General features: G+C 36.5%; 1 protein-coding gene across 1 annotated transcript in view; it reads left to right on the top strand.

Moving 5' to 3' along the window:
* Positions 1 to 24,008, top strand: part of trol (terribly reduced optic lobes) — a 1,293,721-nt gene that overhangs the window by 1,092,683 nt on the left and 177,030 nt on the right. The gene's annotated exons all lie outside the window — the stretch shown is intronic.

The following is a 24,008-nucleotide window of genomic DNA, read 5'->3' as shown; positions in this document are numbered from 1 at the left end:
TGTGCTTTTGAGATGCTGTCAGCAGTATAACTCTGCATATAAGTAACTGAAAAGACAATCAAGCTTTGTTTTACAAATGTATTGCTGAAGTATATGGGTATTTATCAGTAAAAGGATTGATTTGTTATAGAAATTTTTTTAAACTTCTAGGGCTTTTTGTTAGGTTAATTAAGGTGAGAAGGATGTTTATCATGCTCTAGGTTTTATTGATAGTCTAGCATATTCATACACTGCAGGTTGTACAGTATTTTATGAGATAATGATATCAGTAAACTCATATTAATATATTGAGAACATTTTAGAGTTTTATCGTCCATAATAAAAACAATTGAAGTTTATATTGTGCTTTAAAAACATCAGTAATATGTAAGGAACAAAGAATGTAAGTAAGATTCCTTCAATAATGTAGGGGAAGGGGATAAATAAAATGGTTGCCTAGTAATTACCTTGTACTGTAAATGCTTTGCAGTTTCTGATAAAGATGCCTATGGTATTCCAAATCATTCCATAAGTTTATTAAGTTTTTCTTTTATTGTTAATGGTTATAAAATATTATGCTTTTATTGTTAAGAAGATTTTTATTTGCCAGAGAGAAAAATAGTCATATAATTCTTGAAACAATCCTAGCTCCTAAAGGTTTCAAGATAACAAGTAATTTTAGTTTTGAAATAAAAAAAATAAATGTAAACTCAATTTGTCTGTTTGATTGGGGGTTTGTTTAGTTTCTGTGGATATAGAAGGTAAGTGTTAACATTTATTACTTTGCATATGCTGGTGGATGGCATGTAGCTGTATGGCAGGAAGAAGATTGTTCATGGTTGATTAACTGTGATTTTATACAGTAGTTTATGATTTGTTAGTTGCTTAAGAGTTTTGAGTTAAAACAGACTTTCCATGAAACTGTAAAGTCTCATGTTCACACGGAATTCTTTGTTCATTATTTTTCACCTTACCACATCCTACCCTATACTGTACCTTATATAAAAACTGGTGCTATTATAATGCATGGTTCTGGTAGGTGTAGTCAGTAGATTTTTAATAATTCAAACTTTACTAAACCACCTCTTTCCTTTATTTTTTTTGCTATACCAAATGATGAGACAATTTGCCTTTCACCATGGCTTTTACATGTAAACTTGATAGTTTCACAAGAATTGTAATAAAATAGCTTTTTATAACTGCACAGATAAAAAGGAGCAATCTAAAATCACTCAGACTGGTAGCATTTAGTTTGCCCAGAATATTTGAGGAAGTGTACCAATAATTTGTTTCCCTAAAGTTTGTGTGATTAAGTTCACATTTTCCCTATCATTTTATTCATCAGTGCACCAGTCTATTTTCTGTTTCTGTGTACGTTTGTTTATTCTGGAATTTAAAATCACTTTTAACCTACACTTCTTAGTTCATTCTACAGAATTTTAAGGATTTTGTTGTCATTCTTTGAGTTTTCAATAAGTTGTGTAAGTTGCAGTCATTTCCGAACTTAAAGATTTGATTGAGCCTGGTTTTATAATTGAATATTTCATGTCTGCTCCTTTTTTAGAACTGCAAGTGTCATACATATTAGTCTCTTTTTGTTCATTTGTTATAAATCCCCCTACTAAATCTAGTTATGATATATGCTTTATGAGGTGCTACTCAAATGCTTGCAAATTTTCAGTATAAAAAATTATTCCTAACTCCTTGCTCCTAGTACTACAATATTAATATTGTGTTTCCCTTGGGCATGTGTGCAGCAATTCCAGATATTTTTTCTGGAAAGCTCTAGGGATTTTACTATAAAAGAGAATTCTGCTTTAACTGCATCATCAAAGTAAATCCTTTTGGGCATATATAGAGTAACACTAGAGTTTTTCATGATTCTGTACGTCCCTGGAAGTCCTCAAATGCGGCTTTGTTGAGTGGTTCCCTTCAGTGTGCGTAGATGTCTTCCATTATCCCAAAATAGTGCTCTGCCAGCCATGAATCCTTTTTGGGGAAGACAGAAAAGTCACAGAGAGGGTGAATTAAAGGGAAAAGACATGGCTGTGATTTTTTAAAGGCTTGAACTACTAAACGAGAAATGTGTGCACAAGCAAATTGTTGTGGTTGAGAACCCACAGTTCTCAACTTCCATTTGCCTAACAGCTCCCCCTGTGGTTTTTACCTTTGTTTCCAGAGTAAAATTCTGACAGCGAGGTGGCTTAGCTTTTGTATAATTGAAGAGCTCTGTGCAGAATTTTAAGTTGTGTTCAGTGCAGTCACACTTAGACATCCAGGTATGTCATGAAACTTGAAAAACCTTATATGTGTGCTATATACACACAAAAGGAAACTTCCTCAGAGACTGGAAACTAGGCTTCAAATACTTATGGTAATGTTCCCTGTAATTTTGCATGGTTACATTCCCTTCATTTTAGCTGTAGTATTTCACTGAACTAGAGCACATATTTTGCTCAGTTCCCTTGCTAATCACTTCACCAGTGCAAGTGTAAGTTATTGTCTGAAAATAAAATGGACCTCATGTGAAGAGATTAGGAGGCAAAGAAAGGGAGATAATTTATGGTAGGTTCTTAATATGTATGTAAGAAAATCTAATTGATTAGGAGGCAAAGAAAGGGAGATAATTTATGGTAGGTTCTTAATATTTATGTAAGAAAATCTAATTGCTGTGAAGTAGAAGAATGGGCTATTCATTGCCAGCCACAAACATTTATATCTCTTTCCATTCATTGAATATTTAGCAGCATACTGACCTGCTTTCCTTACATAGTAGATAGGTAAGATACCTTTTCTGTTGTCAGTGACAACAATATTTTTCTTATACTTGACGCTTGGCTTAGTCTTGGCTTGCTTTATTGTGTTGTCACCTCATGTGACTAGTTCCTCTTTGATAAGCTTCCGAAAAGCTTTAAGTCAATTTTGGTGTTTATAGACCATTTTGTATGGAGTGTCCCACTTCACAACTGTGGTAAATTTTTTATTCTACTGTATATCTTATATGTTGATTGTGATAAATAGTTGTCTACTCATCTCATGCCATGCAAGCCATAGTTATGATTTGCATTTTGATCTTTTGTCTGAAAATTAAAGCTTACAGTGCAATACTGTATTAGGAACTGTGGACACCTTAAATATATGGAATCTCTCTCTCTCTCTTGCTGTCTCTCACACACATGATTTATAGAAAACAAAACACTACTATAGCCTTTGAAGTGTCTGAAAGTACCAATGGATACCTGTATGAATTGTTGTGATAGTCAAGATTATAAACAGGTGTCTCATACCCATTCCAAATCTTAGTCAGGATTACATCTTTGATTTTCATGCCCCATCTAGACTATAAAGCTCAGAAAATATTGGTAAATCTTGTAGTATAACCAGATTTTTTATTCAATACGCCAACTCCTCTTAATCTGTCACCTCATAAAACATAATGCAACCATGACATATTTGTTTTTGTAACCATTAAAATTTCGTTTCAGAATAAACCAGTTTTCCCCTATATTTTATCGCTATGAACTACTTAACATATTCTGCTTTATGTTTAAAAGAATAATATTGCTTTTAAAAAAGAAATTATTTCTTGATGACTTTATGAAGACAGATTACAGGTGAAACTCAGAAGAGTAAATATCTTTTTGTTTTTAATGGAGTTATGTTGTATTTTATTGTCAGCACAGTCATGAAGCTAAGGTGCAAAATACATTGATAATTACATTAATAATTCGTGCAGCTTCAGTTCAGTCTTTTGTCACCATGAGGGGCTTTTTCTTATGGTAGGTTATAATTTGCTTTGGTAGTTTTGCCTAGGGTAGCTTAGGTGTGAAAATTATGGATTGCCATTTTTATGTAGGTAGTATAAGATGATATTCAGCCAAAGAGCACTAAAATAGCCTTCACAAAATGTTTGATGACATGTACTAAATTTTTTCCAAGAAACTTCCATGAAAAATTGGTGCATGTTATAGGCAGAACAGTCTTTTAGGCTGGCACATACAATAAAAATATAATGGGATACTTGTTTATCAACATTGTTTGTTCCTATGGGGATGCAAATCAAAGCCTTTCATGTTGTGGATCTTCAGCACACATTCGTGAACCAGCTGTAAGCTTGGGAACAGGGTTACACCATAGTGGACATAGGGGTGAGTTAGGGAACACCTTTACTCTACCCACACCACTGTCCAGTCACTTTTTTTGCCACCAGCATTGACAGTGGACATATCACTCTTCTCTCTTGTGTGCAACCATTGGACTTGAGTGAATAACCAGCTGCTTTCTTATTTTTCCTTTAGATTGTGTGATTTCTGTTTCTTGTTTTTCATTAGCATCATTAGTGTATTGCTTTTCTCAATTGAGATGAAACATGCACAATGCTAGTGTTGAGGGATGTGGATACCCATGCGGTAGCTTCATGTCTCCCACTTTGCGAGACCCACATAAGCATTATTCGTTTTGTAGGGGAAAAGTGTGAGTTCATTCTTCTCTCCTGAGGAATGTGTTGACTGGCCTTCTCCTCACTGGGAAGTTTTAAAAGCAAAGAAAGAAGGTCTAAAGGCATTTGCTGGTGTTGTTTGGGGTATACCCCATGGGGGATGCTGCCAGATCCTTGTAGTTTTCCTTCCACTGGCTTCCATTTCTTCACCAACTCCTAATAGAGTTTCATCAATTAATTACAAACAGCCTTCAAGTTCAAATTTGTTGGATCCCAGCCCATGTAGGCATTGAGGTTAATGAGAAAGCAGATAAAGCTGCTAAATTGGCTTGTACAATCCCCCCAACTACTACGAAAGCTCCCATATCAGACTGGCTAGCATCAGATAAAACTTTAATTTATAGGGATTGGCAAAATGATTGGACAAATATACCCCCTCAAAATGAACTAAAACAAATTAAGAACGAAATTAAAAAGTGGCATTCTTCTACTCAAAAGCAAATAATTAATGAAGTAATTTTAACAAGACTCAGAATAGGACATTCCAGACTCTCACATGGTCATCTGATGTCAACTCCACACACAAATCCAATAACTTGTGAAAGATGTAACATCCCAATAACAATCAAACATATCTTGACTGACTGTCCCAGATGGCAACATGAAAGAAATACTTATTTACAAAATAAATTAATAAAGGATATTCTAGATGAAGGTAATAACTTTTCAATTAATATCATTCTCTTCTTAAACAAAATTAAATTGATAAATAAAATATAATCTCCCCCCTTTTGTTCCCTCCCTTTCTTTTCCTTTTTTTCTTTCCCTCTCGAATTTTTATTTTATTTTAATGTTTTTCCCCTTTTTTATTATTCATTTATTTATTTGTTTAATTACCCAATTTTTTATGTATTCTTTCCCCCCTTCTTTTTCCAGCCCAAGAAGAACCCTAAAAGAGTTCAGAGATCTGGTTAAACAAATCGTTTATAACTAACTGTGGTGGTGGTGTGGGGGAGGCATTAGAGATGCTCCCTTCAGTCAGGTTGCCAAGGTTACAGTTGGTTTTTGGTGTTTTGGAGATGAACAACCACAACTGATCTGTGGGCCAGGTAGTTCCCTCACCTCCTGCAGATCGAACAAACGCTTTCCCCTGCTGCTTTCATGTCAGGAGAGGTATTACATGCCAGAGGACACCTCAGTTTGCTGACTGATAAACAACCTCCCATTGGAAAGGTTTCATTAGGAGGGCTTTCATTCTCTGTTCAGGAGTTGACTGCCTTCGAGTCTGTTTCCATGGCTTCTCTGCAAACTGTCTTTGGTTGAACATGTTAACCCTTAAACGCCGAGCCTCTATTTACAAAAACATCTCCCGTATGCCGGCGGCGTTCGGGAGTTAGCGCCGAAGCAGAAAAAAAGTTTTTTCAAAAAATCACAGCACACTTAGTTTTTAAGATTAAGAGTTCATTTTTGGCTCCCTTTTTTTCTCATTGCCTGAAGTTTAGTATGCAACCATCAGAAATAAAAAAAAATTATCATATATAAATATTGAAATATATGACCGCAAAAAAAAAAATTTTCATATATAATTTTATACAAATCGGGCTGTGAGCAAAACGGTTAAAGCTAACGGATTATTTTTTTTCTTTGTATTGTACACTAAATTGCGATGATTTTGGTATATAACAAATTGTAAAACGATCAAAGCAACACAGAGAAAATATTATCACAATATGATGCATGAATCCATAATGTGCGGACGTAAAAAAATGTTTTTTTTAAAAATTCACCATAAATCGAAATATTGTGCTAGAGACTTCCCATTTGTTGAAAAATTAAGCTAATTGATTGAATATTACTAGACTGTAAGTGTTTTAGCTTACAATTGCAGTTTTCTACCATTTCGGTCGAGTTAAATTTGACCGAAGGTTGAATTTTTTCTATTTATCGTAATTTATATGAAAATATTTCAAAACTGATAAAAGCTACAACCATGAGTTATTTTCTGTTGTATTCTACATGAAATTGTGCACATTTTCATATATAAAAGTTTATGTAACGAATAATATAAAATGGTGCAAACATTACGACAACGTGATTTGAAAGAATTTCTGAGATGTTCGGCTGAGTTACCGCTGCGGACGTAAGGAAAATGTTTTTTCAAAAATTCACCATAAATCGAAATATTGTGCTAGAGACTTCCAATTTATTGCAAAATAAAGGTAAATGATTGAATATTACTAGAATGGAAGAGTTTTAGCTTACAATTGCGTTTTTTACCATTTTGGTCGAGTTAAAGTTGACTGAAGGTTGAAATTTTGGCAGTTATCGTGATTTATGTGAAAATATTTCAAAAGTGATAAAAGCTACAACCATGAATTATTTTCTGTTGTATTCTACATGAAATTGCGCACATTTTCATATATAAAAGTTTATGTAACGACTAATGTAAAACGATGCAAACATTACGACAACGTGATTTAAAGAATTTCTGAGATGTTCATCCGAGTTACGCATGCAGACGTAAGGAAAAGTTTTTTTCAGAAATTCACCATAAATCGAAATATTGTGCTAGAGACTTCCAGTGTGTTGCAAAATGGAGGTACATGATTGAATATTACTAGAATGTAAGAGTTTTAGCTTATAATTGTGTATTTTTTATTATTTTGGTCGAGTTAAATTTGACCGAAGGTTGAAATTTTGGCAGTTATTGTGATTTATATGAAAATATTTCAACACTGATAAAAGCTACAACCATGGGTTATTTTCTGTTGTATTCTACATGAAACTGCGCACATTTCCATATATAAAACTTTATGTAACGACTAGTATAAAACGGTGCAAACATTACGACAACGTGACGAAAGAATTTATGGCACGGACGTAAGGAAGTTTTTTTCAAAAATTCATCATAAATCAAAATATTGTGCTAGAGACTTCCAATTTGTTGCAAAATGAAGGTAAATGATTGAATATTACTAGAATGTAAGAGTTTTAGCTTACAATTGCATTTTTTTACCATTTTGGTCGAGTCAAAGTTGACCGAAGGTTGAAATTTTGGCAGTTATCGAGATTTATATGAAAATATTTCCAAACTGATAAAAGCTACAACCATGGGTTGTATTTTGTTGTATTTTACATGAAATTGCGCACATTTTCATATATAAAACTTTACGTAATGGCTAATGTAAAACAGTGCAAAAATTACGACAAAATGACGAAAGAATTTCTGAAATTTTCGGCCGAGTTACCGTGCGGATGTAAGGAAAAAGTTTTTTTCAAAAATTCACCATAAATCGAAATATTGTGCTAGAGACTTCCAATTTGTTGCAAAATGAAGGTAAATGATTGAATATTACTAGAATGTAAGAGTTTTAACTTACAATTGCGTTTTTCGACCATTTCGGTCGAGTCAAAGTTGACCGAAGGTTGACATTTTTTGTAGTCGACGTACGGTACGTCCACTTGGCACCCAACAGACAATTTTAGTCGACGTATGATACGTCCAGTAGGCGTTTAAGGGTTAACAGACTGGTGTTACAGGTGTCTTGTCTTACGATGAGAAGACAATTTTTGGTGTCTGGAAGTAAGGTCCTGACCTTTTTAGTACACCAGTGTTCTAACCAGTGCTAATTTTGTCCTTTAAAGGAGAGATAACGTTATTTCCCCTCTTTTCTAGGCAAGTTTCTCAGGAGAGTAGCATCTCACCAAGGAGTATTTCAAAGTTGGGTTTTTTTTTCTCTTTCCCTTCCTAGAAGTAGCGTTGAAACAGTGATCAAGCTTAGGAGGTCAGAGTCTCAGGACTTTTTATCATCAGCCGTGCAATCACAATCAGATTAGTCTCAGAGGCCCTGATGAATGGAACTAAGACAATGGGTCCAGTAAAGCCCTTATCATCCAGACCGCCAACTCAGCCTTCTTCTGTTAGGAAGGCTGGGGAGCCATCCCAACATTCACACCCCCCCCCTCCCAACAATAGCCAGGAGAGGAGGAAAAGAGAAGAGAAAAGGTGGGGTTATTGAAGCTGGCTGTACCCTTCCTCCACTGCCATGAGTAGAGGGTTGCCTGTCTCACTATTAGGCCAAGTGGCAGGGGCAGTATCTGTTCTTCAGCACAGATACAGGCTTTCGTTCAAGGATATTCATCCTCCCCTCTCGAACACACCAATACTGTTTCCAACCTTTGATTCAGACTTGTGGAAATCTTGTGCTTTGTTGGCAGAGGTGGAAGCATTGAAGGAGAAAGGTGCCATAGAAATAGTAGATCATCAGTCTTCAGATTTCTGCAGTTGCCTCATCTTCATAGAGATAGCATCTGGAGGTTGGAGACCTGTAAGTGACCTCTCTCCTTTGAACAGATATATGTTACAGACTCAGTTCAAGATGGAAACTCTCTTTCAGTGTTAAATTCTGTCAGAGCAGGTGACTTTATGCTTTTGACAGATTGCAAGATGCTTACTTTTAGATACCACTCCATCATAGCTCTCAAAAGTATCTCTGGTTGTTTGCAACAATACTGGCCACAGCTTCTTAAACATTTACCAGAATATTTGCTTTGGGCTTTGGCTCATGCAATGAGCATTCAGTTATGATGATACTTAGAGATTGGATGGTCCTAGCTATGCCAGGGAATGGCTCTTACAGGACAGAGACAGACTTTCCTTTTGCCACAAATTGATTAACTGGGGAAAGTCTGATCTCATCCCTGTGCAGCAGACAGAGTACCTGGCTATACTTCTGGATTCAGAAGAGGTGAGAGCCATCTCTTTGGAGTCTCACATGAGCAGGATCAAGAAAGTAATGGCGCTGCCCGTCTTGGCGGAAGCAATTAGCTTGATTTTGACACGTAGTCTTGGGGCATCTGTTGTCCTTAGAGAACCTCTTGCCTCACAAGCGGGGTCACTTTTGCTTACTTCAGTGGCAACTGGATCAGTATTTGTCAGTGTATCAGGACCCTCTTTCTCAGCTTATTCCTTTGTGTCGGGAAGCCATTGAGGACCTGGTGTGGTGGGTGGGGTGCACATCTGAGAGGAGAGTTTGTTGTGGATGTGCAGTTGCAGGACATCCCTCATTTCCATAACAATGTTCTGGAGATGTTAGCAACATGGCTGGCACTACAGTCATTCCAAGAGCAGATGAAGGGACATTCAGTGGTGTTGATGAGGGACAGTGCCACCATAGTGGCTTATGTCAACAAACTGGGAGAAATGGTAGCTTCAAAGCCTTTATGGAGTGAAATTGTCAATGACTTTAGAGGCTTCCTTGAGATTGATTGGTCAGTTTAGGAAATTCTGTAACGTAAGGGAAGCCAGAAGAGAAGGATTTGTTGATATGGTTGATAAAGAAGTAGAAGGATATACTGAAGACCAGAAAGACATTTAAGATATACAGAAATGGAAGAATCTATACAGTCATCAAGAGAAGAGACCAAGATGAAGGTAAAGAAAAATAAACACATGATGAGCAAACAATGTGAACATTGCAGAAATTTTTTTAAGTGTTTCAAAGTAACCTAATTCTTAAGATCAAAATTTTAGAACGTGATGATAGCTTAAAGGTTGGATGATCACCCAAGGATTACAATTCTGGCAACAACATTTGATGAATTTAAAAGGGATAGAAACCAATTTCTTATTTCTGTTTTTCTCCAAGAGGTAATAACCAACAAAATTACATCAACATCTGCTCTTGGCATCCCAGATTTTCCAGTAAGTATTTCATTGTTGGGTGTTCCCAGCTCATCTGGAGCAGATGCAACTTCTAACATTTCATGAGGAGATTTATTGTCTTATATTCTATGTTCTGTCACACCGAGTCTCATTTTATTCCACCTCATTGTGTCGACATTTTAACCTCAAAATCAACTTTTAATTGAAAGAAGAATGAAGAAGGATGGTAAGATCTAGTATACCGTACTTATTTCTTGAGAGAGAGAGAGAGAGAGAGAGCACTCACATTTACTTGCGTTATATATAGATAGAAGGGAGAAATATTATAATGATAATAATAGTAATAATATTTTTTATTTCAGCTCGGGCCTTATACTGTACATGGAGTGTACAAAGTAGAAATACAATACACACAGTCTAGATACACTAGATAGAATGATAATCAGCAATATCCACACAGTTGCTGAAACAGTAGTAAAAATAGTAATTATAATAATAGTGATGACAGTACCAATATTGAGAATACTAATACTTAAACATATTAAAAATGATAACAATTAAAAAACAGGTTGCATACAATTAATTTCCAGCTAGGGACCTTAGGTGGTTACAGAAGTCGGGTCCAGAGGGCTAAATACGAAAAATTATAAAATCAAATCTCAGTAATAATAACAACACATTAATGTTAATAATAATAATAATAATAATAATAATAATAATAATAATAATAATAATTATTATTATTATTATTATTATTATTATTATTATTATTATTATTATTATTATTATTATTATTATTATTATTATTATTATTATTATTATTATTATTATAACAGATATTGCAGATGACACTAATAAGTGTACACAGCAACTCAGGCCAACCCTGCGTGACGGAAGGTAACTCCATTTATGGAACAGATGCCTCATTATCCCATCTTTCCCATATTTTAGATCTTCTTGCCTCACTAGCTAGGATGCACTGGATGAGCGAATTGCTGCTGTTTCACAGTCAGGTGATCAGACTGGACGTTGTTCGCCTAATAGTGATTTTTAAATTATCCAGGCAGTTTTCTATGAACATCTGCATGGCAGGGTGGTAGCGGGGTGTGTTGGTGAGGGATCTCAGAATGTCATTGTGTACAACGGTGATATGTCTCATAGCCTCTAGGGGTATAGTTCGTCCAAAGGAAACACCCATATATGCTGTAGCAGTACGAGCGGAAGAGCAACAATATGTCATCTCAGTGACATAAGGCAAACCTCCTTTCAATCATGTTGCCAACTGCACATAGTTTACAACTCTATTCTGTTTGCCATATCTTTTAGGTTGTCCATGATGATGTGGCCCAAATATGGAATTCATGCACAAATTCCAGACAGTGATTTCCGAGGAAGATTTGTGGTTCTGTAAGCGATCTCAGGAGCAGCGACATACACTGGGTCTTGGTTTCGTTGTATAGGATATCAAATTCTTCTGCATATCTGCAGCAAGTGTCGATTAGTCGCTGGAGACCTTGCAGTGATGGGGAAATCAGAATTATATTGTGTGCATAACAGAGGTTGTTTATTGTTGTTTCATTGATAGTGCATCCAGTTGGAAGTGAGCTCAGTTTGACATTCAGGGCATCTGTGTACGTATTAAACAGGTATGGAAAGAGAATGCCCCCTTACCGGACCCCATTTAGGGAGCTGAAGTTGCACAAAAATATGTTACCCCATTTGACACAAAATTGCTGTGCAGAGAACCAGCAGTATAAAATGCCAATTAAATATAGAGGTGTGCCTCTTTTGTGCAGCTTCAGGATGAGCTAGAAGAACTGACTCAAGTATTTTTTATACAATTGTAGTAATTGCAATCGGGCGATAATTGTCAGGGTCAACTGCACCCTTTAGCTTGTTTTTGATTAATGGTATTGGGCGAACTAAGAGTAGGGAGTCAGGGAGAAACTGGTGGATTATGCATGCATTGAATAGGGCAGCTGGCAAAATGTAAATTATCGGGTAGCAGAATTTCAAAGATTCTAAAGGAAGACCATTGCAGTTGTTGCCTGGCGTAATATGATAGGCAAAATGAAATGTTATCAGTAAGGAGGTTATCTGCTTCCTTTCGGGAGTCTTGATCATTTATGCAATTCAGGATAGTGCTGAAGTGATCGCCCCACATTCTTGCAGTAACCTCATTGCTGGCAACTTCTTCTGCTCTCTGTGATAGCTTTTTAGTTTTGGGACTTAGGGACTGAATGTCATTCCAAAGACAAGGGTAATCACCAGATTCTAGTTTTCTAGACATTGCATCTTCTCTTAGGTGCTTTTCATTTAGTCTGTAGTGCTTAAGAGCAAGTTTGAACTGTGCACTTGCCTGTCTCATAAGCAATGCAGTGCCCTTCCCTGGGGCTACCATTTTGCCTCCACAGTAAAAACATTTCTTGTGACTGTGTATACAGATCTTTAACCAAGTCATTCCAGCCAGGTATGTTACAAGAGTTGTCTAGATGAAATCTAAAGGTATCCCTTCCAGAGGCAAGCATAGCAGATATTATATTCAAATAGAATTTTTTAAGATCTCTCCTTTGGTGGTCATTTCTACATTTTGGGTTAGTGCAAAATAAGGCATGTGCCAGCTGAACTATTGACCGCAGCCTATTTTCTGTGGTCACCCTAAAGGATCTGGTTTTCTGTTGGTTTTTCAAGTCCCAGTTAACAGCAGGTAGGCAACCGGGTAGGGGGTGTTCATGGTAGGGAGGGACGGGGCATTGAATGACTCCTGTAAGGGGATATGATTGTAGCCTTTACAAGATTGTAGCAAATGCTGCAAGTCACAATTGAGTCATGAAGGTGTGGAGACGTGATGCAGTGGTCCAGCCAGGAGGTCGTAATTGTGTCCGTTCTATCTGTACATAAATACAGTATAGGGAGAGGGGGGGGAGGAGCATTACACGGTTAATTTGGAGTGTGATTTTTGACAGAAGCGAGTAATTTCATTATAAAATTGTTTTGTGGGATGGGAATTAAGGTCCTCAGTTATACAAATATGATCAGCAGTAGAATTGTGAGTAATGCTGTGTAACTCACCTAGGATCATGCAGTATTGATCAAAATGATTGTTGTTTTCCCAGGGTATATAAAAATTAATGTTAGGATCTTAGAGTCCCCTACTGTTACTTGAAGACCCAGCAATCTATCACTCGTATAGGTCATCACATTCATTATATTGTCTTAAGATTTGTGCCACAGGAAAAAAGGCCCCCTTTGGGGTGACCGGCTATGATGTGATCTGTAACTTGTATCAGTTAGATTGGGAAAGCTCTCTGAAATCTTCACAAACTGAATTGCACATAACAAGGTCATGTGGCCATAGGAGCATTTCTTGCAATCCAATGATGCCTTTGAAGTTTTTGCAGAACATGTTTAAGAGAGGAATGTTCCGCCTGAAGTCAAAAGTATTCCATGAAATTATATCTAATGTATCAATGGCTACCTACTAAGTTGGGAAATGAATGAGTTGATCATTAGGGTGGATGGGGGGTTGGCCACCTGGGGCGGGCAATCACCTGTGTGGGAGATTGGTTGGCACTTGTGGTAGAAGGTGGACCTGCGCCCATACCGCTGCATGGGATGTCAGTAAGTACCCCTGGGGGGTTGGTCCTGGATTAGGTTATATCTTGAGACTTTTATATTAAGACTGAAATTCTCGCCTTTAAGAGGTGTTGAAATAGGCAGGTAATCTTGTAAGCCATTTTATGTTTAATTTTGCATGGGAGATCATGGAAGATAAAGAGGGTTGGAGCCCGTGAGAGATTTGACTGTCTCTACTATGGTGTCTAGCTTCAATGATGAGTGCAAATATATACAATAACTTACATGAATCTATGTTGCATTATATATACTATATATTTATTTAGTTTGCTGTTGTGCTTGATTTCACACAAATGTACTTTGTACCATTTCACAATGTATAATATGGGACAACTGTACTATATGAGATCATTCTAACAAAGTGATGAAAATTTGTAAAACAGGCAAGGCAATTTTACAACATACGTGATTCTTATTTTGTCATATTTGTGGAGGAGTTATTGAGTCTCCTACATTATTCTTCTGTAATATAGAATACCCTAAGCCAATCATATTAACCATAGTATCTTGGTGGTCCTTTTTATGGAGCACTTGTTTGGAAGAGGAAATACATATTAGTCTATTAAATGAAACCCTTGCCTTTACCATGGTCAGCAGTTGTAGAGAGGGTAAATGTAAATCTTTTATAATCAAAAGAGGTTATCTAAAACATAAACAACTATTTATGAATCTTTTCACTATTGAGACTTGGCAGCAGCAGAGTAGAGAATACCTTGTAATGCTTCATACTGAGATTGCTACAGACAAAGACATTCCTATCTAGATCATGGTATAGCTTAATTGTTTTCATTTTAATGGTGGGATTTGATTTTGCTATGTGATATGCTAAAATACTATATAGCAATAATTTGAATTTCTTGATGCTAATACAGCTGTGTACTGTATTGCTTTACATTTGACATTTGTGGTGTCAATTTTAAGCCACCTTTACTCATTATGAGCTTTACATTAAAGTTGTCTGTGATATAATGATTCAAGTCCTTAACTAGTATGGAAGTGATTATACTCTTGTAGGACAAATTATGAATGATATTTTTGTTGTTTTTATGCTGCTGTTGTTTATATGTTTGTGGTGACATGTTTTCAAAATACTAGATATATTAGCACGCATATCATAAATTTACAATGGTGTGCCTTACCCCTGGTTTCTGGGTTGCAACAATTAGATTTATTCTCTGTGTACATTTCTTCAGTGGTCATGTAACAACAGCAGTTAACTACATAGGTACCCACTGTATTAGAATTCTCTCAATCAGCCTCAATGTCAAGTAGTTTACTTACGAAAGGCATTTGTAAAAATCTGGTTTGTTTACTTTGAAATACTGCACTATGACTTGTTGGACTTTAAGGATCTGCAAGAAAAATATTAAAGGAAAATTAACATGAAAAAAAGGCATTGTTAGTCACTTCTTAGCCTGAACTGTATCTAAACTATAGAGGTTTGGTGTGGAATTCCTTTCACTTGAAGAGGAAATGGTTTAAAATGTAGGTTCAGTATATTAGACTTCTTCACAGATTTGCTAAAATTAGAACTGGATATAGGAAAGGAAGTGTTATTAGTGACTTAATAGTAATTTATTAAAAGAGAAATTAGAAATAGAATAATTAAATGATTATGGTATTGTTATACATTTCAAATTGTCTGAAATTTTTTTTGGTAACATATTTGTATAGTTGCTCTGTAGCCAGTTTTTACAAGTGATTAGGGTTATTTCTTGAAATGTGATTTTTTCTTCATTCCTTGAATTGTTTCAGGTTTTTCCATTTAAAGTGATGTACAGTTTGTGCTTTGGATAAGCCAGTTAAATCAAGTTTTGTTGATTCTGTTCATAAGTTCATTGTCTTTTCACATGTTGTTTCCTCTTATCTTGTATATAAAGATAGTAGTTAAAGCACAGCATTTTCATAGGATGTTTATGATTTAGCGGCTCTAGTTCTTAGAAATAATGCATCTTGGAATAAAAGTTCCATTTAGCTTTCCTTGATACCATTGTTAAATAGATCTTTCCACTAATTAGCTGTTTTATTCTGTAGATATATTTACAGTAATTCAGTTTACTATTTAGAATTTTGGGTTTTGATTTGGGAAACATTGGATTTTACCAAACAGGACATGATAGTCAATCGAATTTGATAGTTTCAGTAATGTGTAATGTACTGGCAAAATCAGTTTATGATGAAGACTGCATTGCTATTTTAATGAAATTTGATAGATATTACCTGGGAACATTTTCATTTAATTTTTTTTTTTGTATTTTACTGTTAATGGAGAAATTATTTTCAATGATCAATGAACACTGAGTATTAAGCAGGATTTCACATGTATGTATCTGCTGCATAGCAGATGCTAATTTGCTTTCCTTTCCATTTATTATTGCTTACCCTGACGGTCACCTTGTTGCAATGACTGCCACAACCTTGACCCATGTCTCTAACACAACATATCACCAACACCATTGCTACTACTGCACCCTCTTGAATACTGGGTGTGTGGCAACAGTTGGTAATAGCGGAATTCGATGTGGTGGTGCCTTGTCTTCCCTGCTGTTCCTTCTCTCCCTACTTGTGGGCATGGTGATAGCATACCTCCTATCTCCATGCACTTCTTCCACTGGTAACACTTCTTGTCCCTGCCTGTTTAATCCTGGCTGCTTTCTTTGCTGCTTGTTGCCTGCTTATGCATGATCCCTTTGTAATTACATTGAGAATATAAAATATCTGGAGTCCTTTGCATGTTGTGAGTCTCTTCTAGTATGAAAATGTTAAAGCCTTATTGTGTTTATAATTTTGTTGGCTATAAAGTTATGTAGGTAGTCAGTTATTGACAATTACTGTATGTACTGTGAAATTTGTAAGAATTAAGTTGTATTTTGTGGAGTTCCTACAGAGCCTGTATGCTCTGTGCAATTGTATGAGACTAATTTAATTGGAGGGAGTTCATATTTTGTTTAGGGGCTTTTGATAAAAGATGCTTAGTACTATGCTTATTGCTAAACAAAACTCCAATGCCATATTTAAAAATATATGGAAAGTTAAAGGTTGTGGATGTTGAAAAACCTTAAAGAAAATGTGGGAAGGTAGCTCAGAGTTGAAATACCTATTTCCCCCTCCTTTTTTTGTTTTTGCTTGTTCATACCATGGACATTATACTTTGACCTATTTTATTTACTTTAATAACAATGACCAGTGAAGGGAAAATTAGTTCATTCTACCCATTACCTCCTAATCTCATCCAACCATTATATTATTTTAGGATTATAGGCACTTAAAATTATTACAGGGATTTCACTACAGAAATTTATTTTCAGTGACTCTAGAGGTGACACTGGAAGTCTTTCAGAACTGGTATCCTAAAGATACTTGTTTACAGTAAAATGATGAATTTTTTAAGTGATTTGTACTTTTCCTAACATACAAACCTGAGGTCTTTACATATGAGATTAACTTTCAGCAAGCTGGAAATCTGGCTGTAAAACTTTTGCAAGGTTGGTTATGGTAACAGTTGCCGATGGTAGGGGCGGAAGAACTGCCCACCCAGTCTGTATAGTGTACATTCAGTTTTATGCATTTTACCTTTTGGCCCAGGTAAGAGAATGAGGGGTGGTAAAAAGTGGACCCTTAATGTAAAGACCTCTGGTTTGTATGTTAGGAAAAATACAAATTACTTTAAAAATTTGTCATTTGTTCCTACATGAATACAAACCCTTGGTCTTTACATATGGGAGACTTACTTTTGGAGGGAGGATTGTGAGTAAATATCTGAACTGACTGGTAGTTTGGCTCACCTGGGTGCTCTCTTCCTGGTCATGAAAGAGCAAAGGAAGGAGACCATACTTCTGATCTATTGAACAAGAGAGATGTTCAATCATCAAACTTCTGGGCATTTCCAATTAAAAGAATGTAATATTCTTGATTCGAAAGGGTTTGGATGAACCCACAGTGTCGGAGACTATAAAGCTAAGCATAACCAACTGGTTTACTCATAGTCAGTCCCTCTCTCCCCTTGCTAGATAGAAGGAAGGATTTGCATGTAATCCAAATAGTTAGATTATGGATAGGATACTAAGTCATCTAGATTACCTGCATGCATGTCAGTCCAGCAGGTGATGGCTTTTTCACTGTTCCTCTGTCCACTGAAAGAGGAAGGAAGACAGGAGAAAGGGATGAGGCCAGTCCCACACACACCTTTTCCTAGCAGCTACACACCTTTTCGTAGCAGCTACACACCTTAGGTGAGATGCAACCTGTCCCTCAAGAGCTGGGTGAACTAAATGTCTTGTTTAGCATCCACCATACTATCCAAAGAAAAGGACTCCAAGAAGGATCTATGGGCAACATCCCAAGGTAAAAGGAGATGAATGTGATTTGTACGATTACATTTACATTCTATCCTAGTACTCGACTGACAGGTTCTTACTGAATGTGATGGACAGGCTGATGCCCCTGGCCTTGAAAGATCTGGTCCAAAACATAGTGGTGTCCACCAAGAAGTTGCAGGGTATGTTCATTTGATCACCTCACTAGTCAGAGAAATGACAATTTGGACACCGTTTCTCGGCCAGCTCAAAGGTAATGAATGAGTCATTAGCTCAGGGTTGAAAGTCTAGTCTTTACGGAGACAGCATAGGCATCATACTGTCATTGGCACCACAGGACTGAGAAAGTGGAATGATCCATCTCACTGAACACTTTCAAAACATGTAGAATGATGAAAAGCATATGCCTCCAGGTGTAAATGGGTACCAAAGATGTGTTACTTTATTCAAAGGTGTGAGAAGACAGAACAGAACAGCGCCAACTTCAATAAGTCAAGGAAGAAGGACTATGATCAAATTTCTTCAGAGGTTGAACGAACCCAGAAGTCAAGGTACCAAGATCAACTGCCCTTATCTCCTGACTTCAGCGAATAAATGTTGTAAAAAATCCATCGTGCTTGGGTTGTATGATTGGCCACTGCATTGAATGTTCTTCTGTCTGCTTGTGTACTTGCACTGCAATAGAGCAGATGTAAGGACACTAGGACCTTTTGTCGACCATGGCGCTACTGTGGTGTCGTTGCTATTACACTGAGGAGCGTCTGTCTTGGATCTTGAGACTCTTGAAAGTCTAAAATGAACTGTGCTCGAATCCCAAGAAAGGAAGTGTAGGAGACTGCCACCCTGGTCAACGTTCCTGGGTCACAATCAGCAATGGTTTCCTTTGGAGGATGGTGAAGGCCTCCTTAAATTGGAGGCAGCTATGGTAAGTGTCACCATCCAGGGTCTTTGTATTCATTATGATCTACTGGCATTGGGAGGGCACAGCCGATTCCTATATGAAGTGCTGGTGGGCCACCCCCTCACGTAGGAGGATGTCAGTCCCCTTGGAGAGGCAAGTCATTATCTCACCATCTGTTCTCAGGGCACGAAATTAAGTAAACTACTCTTCTCTTCTTCATGGGGCCATTGCTAGTGATGGGGCTGACCCTCATGAAGAACTGTGCAGTCTTCAGATCATTATAGTGGATCTTAAGGTTAACTATTTTGCCTGCATCGATATGGGGTTACATGGGTGCTGATGCAGTTCTTTAGGGCTGCCTTGTTTTTCTTATATTCAGTGTTCACTTAGCCCATGTAGAACAGTTAAATGTCTCTCAATCTCACAGGGTGGTATGGTTCTCCTTCCAGTACTACCTTTTGACAGCATTTCTCCAAAAGGGAGGCCACACACACACCAACTGATGGATTACCAGCATGGTGCCAAGCATGCTCTTCCCTGCTGGCCAAGGCTTTAAATAAGATTTTGACTCCCTACATCCATAGTGACCTCTGCATTGCTTTGTCTGTAAGATGTCTCAACTGGTTCCACACTGCACTATCCCAGGGTATCATTGCATCATTTGATGTAGAGAATCTCTGCACCAGTGTGCCTGTGGATGATCCTTGATAGAGTGTACAGAGACAAGTTAACCCCAACATTGGACATTCCAAGGGCAATCCCCTGGTGCCTGCTCGAGATCTGTACGTACTAAGGAAGCCCCTTTCATGGACCAAGGGCAAATGTGAATGCAGATCAACAGAGTAGCCATGGGTTCTCCTCTTGGTTTGTTTTTTGTCAACTTTTCCATGGGGGTTATCTTAAGAATCCCCAGACTAGTTATATATGTTTGGTACACTGATGACATCTTTACCAATGTCGCCAATGAGAATGAGTTGGAGACACTTATCTGTTTTACATGTGAGAGAAGCATAAACTGCACCATTCCCTTTTTGGATGTCCATGTCGCCATCATTCCCCAAGTTTTCCAGACAAAGATCTACCATAAGCCAACCGACATTGGGCCCTGCCTCAGGGGCAGTAGTGAATGCCCAGAAAAGTAAAATCTTCAGTCATGAATGCCTACATTCATTGTGCCCTCTCACATTGTTCATCCTGGAATACCACCTCCTATGAGCTAGAACACATTGCCCAAACCCTGTTGGATAATGGGTACTCTTACTGCTAGGTGCTAGGGTAACCAGAAATGCTGTCAACAGGTATACCCTATCGGCTTGTACATGGCGATATACGTGTTGTCCCCCACATTGCCAAATGTACTTCTATGGAGTTTAAATGCCTACCATTCCTGTTTACCCCTTTCAATCCATGCATCTTTTATTGTCTCCTGGGAGCAATATACTTCTGGTTGTTCCCTTTTGCCTTGACTTTCCTTAGAGAATCTTTCCATTCTTCCAGATCTCAGTTTTTCATATAGGCCTAATTAATCTCTTTTTGGACATTTCTTTGGTTTATCTCATGTTACTTGACTTCTGAACTTTTAATTTACTTGTTTTTGTGCTAATTTACCTATTATACAGTATTTGTAAATTCCAGGCTCTCAGAAGCTCTTCCATTTGTTGATATGTATATATATATATATATATATATATATATATATATATATATATATATATATATATATTTATATATATATATATATATTTATATATATATATATATATATATATATATATATATATATATATATATATATATATATATATATATATATATATATATGTGTGTGTGTAATTATAATTATATATATATATATATATATATATATATATATATATATATATATATATATATATATATATATATATATATATATATATACAGTATATATATATATGTATACAGTATATATATATATAATGAGAGAGAGAGAGAAAGAGCAAGCGTGGCATAAATATACATAGGTTACACAAGTGGAATTATCAGCAGCTATTTAATTTATCATCTACATATAATATAGTCCCTCGTTTCTTTCCGTTAAGAGTATTCATAACATTTTTCTCTTCTTATATCTTCTTTTCTATACAGACTTAGTTTCAGCTTTACCATTTACTCGGAAAACTTCATTGTTTTTTCTTTGTTTTTGTATTGGTTTTTATAATCAAAAGACAAGATACTTTTGCATGAATGCCATACCCAATGAAAAATATCTATTCATGTTTTATAGTCTTCATAAGGGTTTGTCAAAACAAGTAGATGATTATTTGGGTCATAATGTCATACTGATAATAATACACAAGAATGCCAGGACTATATATAGATTTATTACTGCACATGTCATATATACAAAGCTTTTACGTAACAATTCTTCATTTTTATAAGTAAACTAATTTTGGGAACTGAAAAAATATTTACATTAAGAACGGTAGATACCAGCATGAAGGATGCTTAGTTAATTAGTTATAAATGATTTGTTTAACCAGACCTCTGAACTCTTTTAGGGTTCTTCTCGGGCTGGAAAAAGAAGGGGGAAAGAATACATAAAAAATTAAGTAATTAAAAAATTAAGTAATTAAATAAATAAATAATAAAAAAGGGAAAAAATTAAAATAAAATGAAAAATCAAGAGGGAAAGAAAAGAAAGGAAAAGAAAGGGAGGGAAAAAAAGGGGGGAGATTATATTTTATTTATCAATTTAATTTTGTTTAAGAAGATAATGATATTAATTGAAAAGTTATTACCTTCTGCTAGAATATCCTTTATTGATTGAAGGATGATTAAGCAACTACCTTTCTAGTAAGGGGGTTTAATCCCAGCTGTTTGACGTCTTTATGCCCTGAGGTCAGCTTAACACCTGAGATAGGAACTGGCAGCGCTGTAAAAAAATTTTGCCACATTTAAGAAGAAACATGTTTTATTGTTGTTAAAAGCTAGAGAACTACGAGGGCTTTTAATAATCAGCCAAAATTGATCAGAAACCAATTATATTTTGCGTTGTATAACTTATGCTACCTTCATATACCACACAACGTGAGTTGGAATATTTGATGTGGCAATTCTAGTTACCACCCATGCCCTACCCTTTTCATCATGAGGGAGTCGATAGGGTACAGTACTGATAGGAGAACCGCATCGCTCCCCCTTGAGAATGTGAGAACTTTTAATCTGTTCTACAGGGGTTAGGTGAACACTGATTATCAGTAAAACATGGCAGCTCTGAAGAATATCATCAGTGCCCATGTAACCCCCTCAGATGCAGACAAAAAACTTGGCCTCACAATCTACTATAAGGACTGGAAGACTGCCCAGTACCTCATGAGGAACAGCTCCATTGCTGGCAATATAAAAGGTAAAACATTTCTGTAAACTTTTTAACATAATGAATTATAAGAACAAGGTGAAAAAGTAGTAGTTATTGCCTCCGTAAAGTGAAGGATATTGTTGGATTACTCATAATTAAGGAAATCCTATTAGTAAGTGGCAGAAATTTGGCATATAACCTGTGCATCTGTACACAGCAGATTCATGGGCCCTTTCAAAAAAGAGAAAGGAGATTTTGAGAAGAGTAACTTCAAAATTATGACAATCACGACTGGGTGTGTTAGGAGTATTATATTACAGATGAGAAAGTTGAGAGTTATGGCACCCATAGGCTAGAAAGAAAGATTGAGATAGTTTGGCATGTAATGAAATGGGGAGAGTAGTTATAGAAATGGTAGATATGGAGTTGGTAGGATGTCATCCTTCAAGAAGGGCCAGAAGATTACTGATAATGGGCAATAGATTAGAACTCAAACCAGGTGGGAATCCAGTAAGTACACACATGACATAGAAGAGAGTGGAGAGCACTTATCAGATGGCAGTCTTTTCTTTCTTTCTTTAAATTGTCCTCTGAAAACTCCTGTGCACAGAGTCAACAGACAATAAACCCAACAGGGCTCCAAAGGGAAATCAGCCTGCAGAGTGAGAGACAAGTTATAGGAAAAGGTGATAAATAAATATATATGAGGAATAGAAAATAAAATTGATACAACTGATTTCAGGATATGTCAGCAGATAGCAGGAATGAATTAGCTCGTCAGTGACACATTTAGAGATCAGAAGATTCCAGAACTGCAATAGGCAAATTACTCCACATATTAGTTGCAGTAAGATAAAACTCCTAGCAAACTGAGTAGTATTAAACCTATTACTAGAAAACGAGACTGTTACAAAAAATGTAACTGGAGATTATAATGATGGCTTTTCGTTTAGCTGAAATTTCATGCATTCTGGTTGTGCAAAAAGATAACAACAAAAATAAAAGTCTGATCCAAACTAGCCCATGCTCTCTTGGAATTGAGTTGTAAGCCTCCTTCTCATACTTATTCTGTTATTAAGAAAAGATACTCAGTGATTTTGGCACAAAAAGCAAATAAAGCCATCTTTCTCTATGATCCCCTTTTAAAAATAGGTCTGGTTTTTGGATAAAAGTACTTTGGAGGAGGGGAGGGGTGAGCTCTCTACCCTAGTCCATTGTGAATTATACTGTGTCCCTCAAAAGGAGGACATCCACTGCATGTTATGCTGTAGAAGACAACCCCAACCATGCAAGTCCTATGGGGCTCCACCTCTAGGAGTTGATTTTTCTTTCCCTTGGTAGGAGCATCTTGTTTACTCTGAAAGGGGTGCTGATGCTATTGTTGTCCTTTCTTCTGTTGTTGGAGGGGTCCTCTAGTAGATACTGTAGGCTTGTATGGCTGATTCACACCAAGCTTTCTTAGGCTAAGGAAGAGGAAACTCTCAAGGATATTGTTTCCCAGATTCCCCTTTCTCAAGAACAGTATATATAATGCAGTTCTGTTGTTGGCCACATTCAGTGAGTTGTGCAACAACAAACTTTTCAAAAAGGGTCCCAACAGATAGGGGAAGAAAGCAATAGGGAGGTTACACTGGAGAGCGAAATGTTGGAGCCCACCAATGCTTCCTTTCAGACCTTAATGTGACACTTCAGAAGGTCATAAAGTGTCCCAATAGGCTCTACATAAGTGTTTT

The sequence above is a fragment of the Macrobrachium rosenbergii genome, chromosome 3 (assembly GCF_040412425.1).
Source record: "Macrobrachium rosenbergii isolate ZJJX-2024 chromosome 3, ASM4041242v1, whole genome shotgun sequence".
NCBI lineage: Eukaryota > Metazoa > Arthropoda > Malacostraca > Decapoda > Palaemonidae > Macrobrachium > Macrobrachium rosenbergii.
Note: the sequence above shows the minus strand (reverse complement) of the source record. Positions and strands in the feature narration are given on the sequence as shown.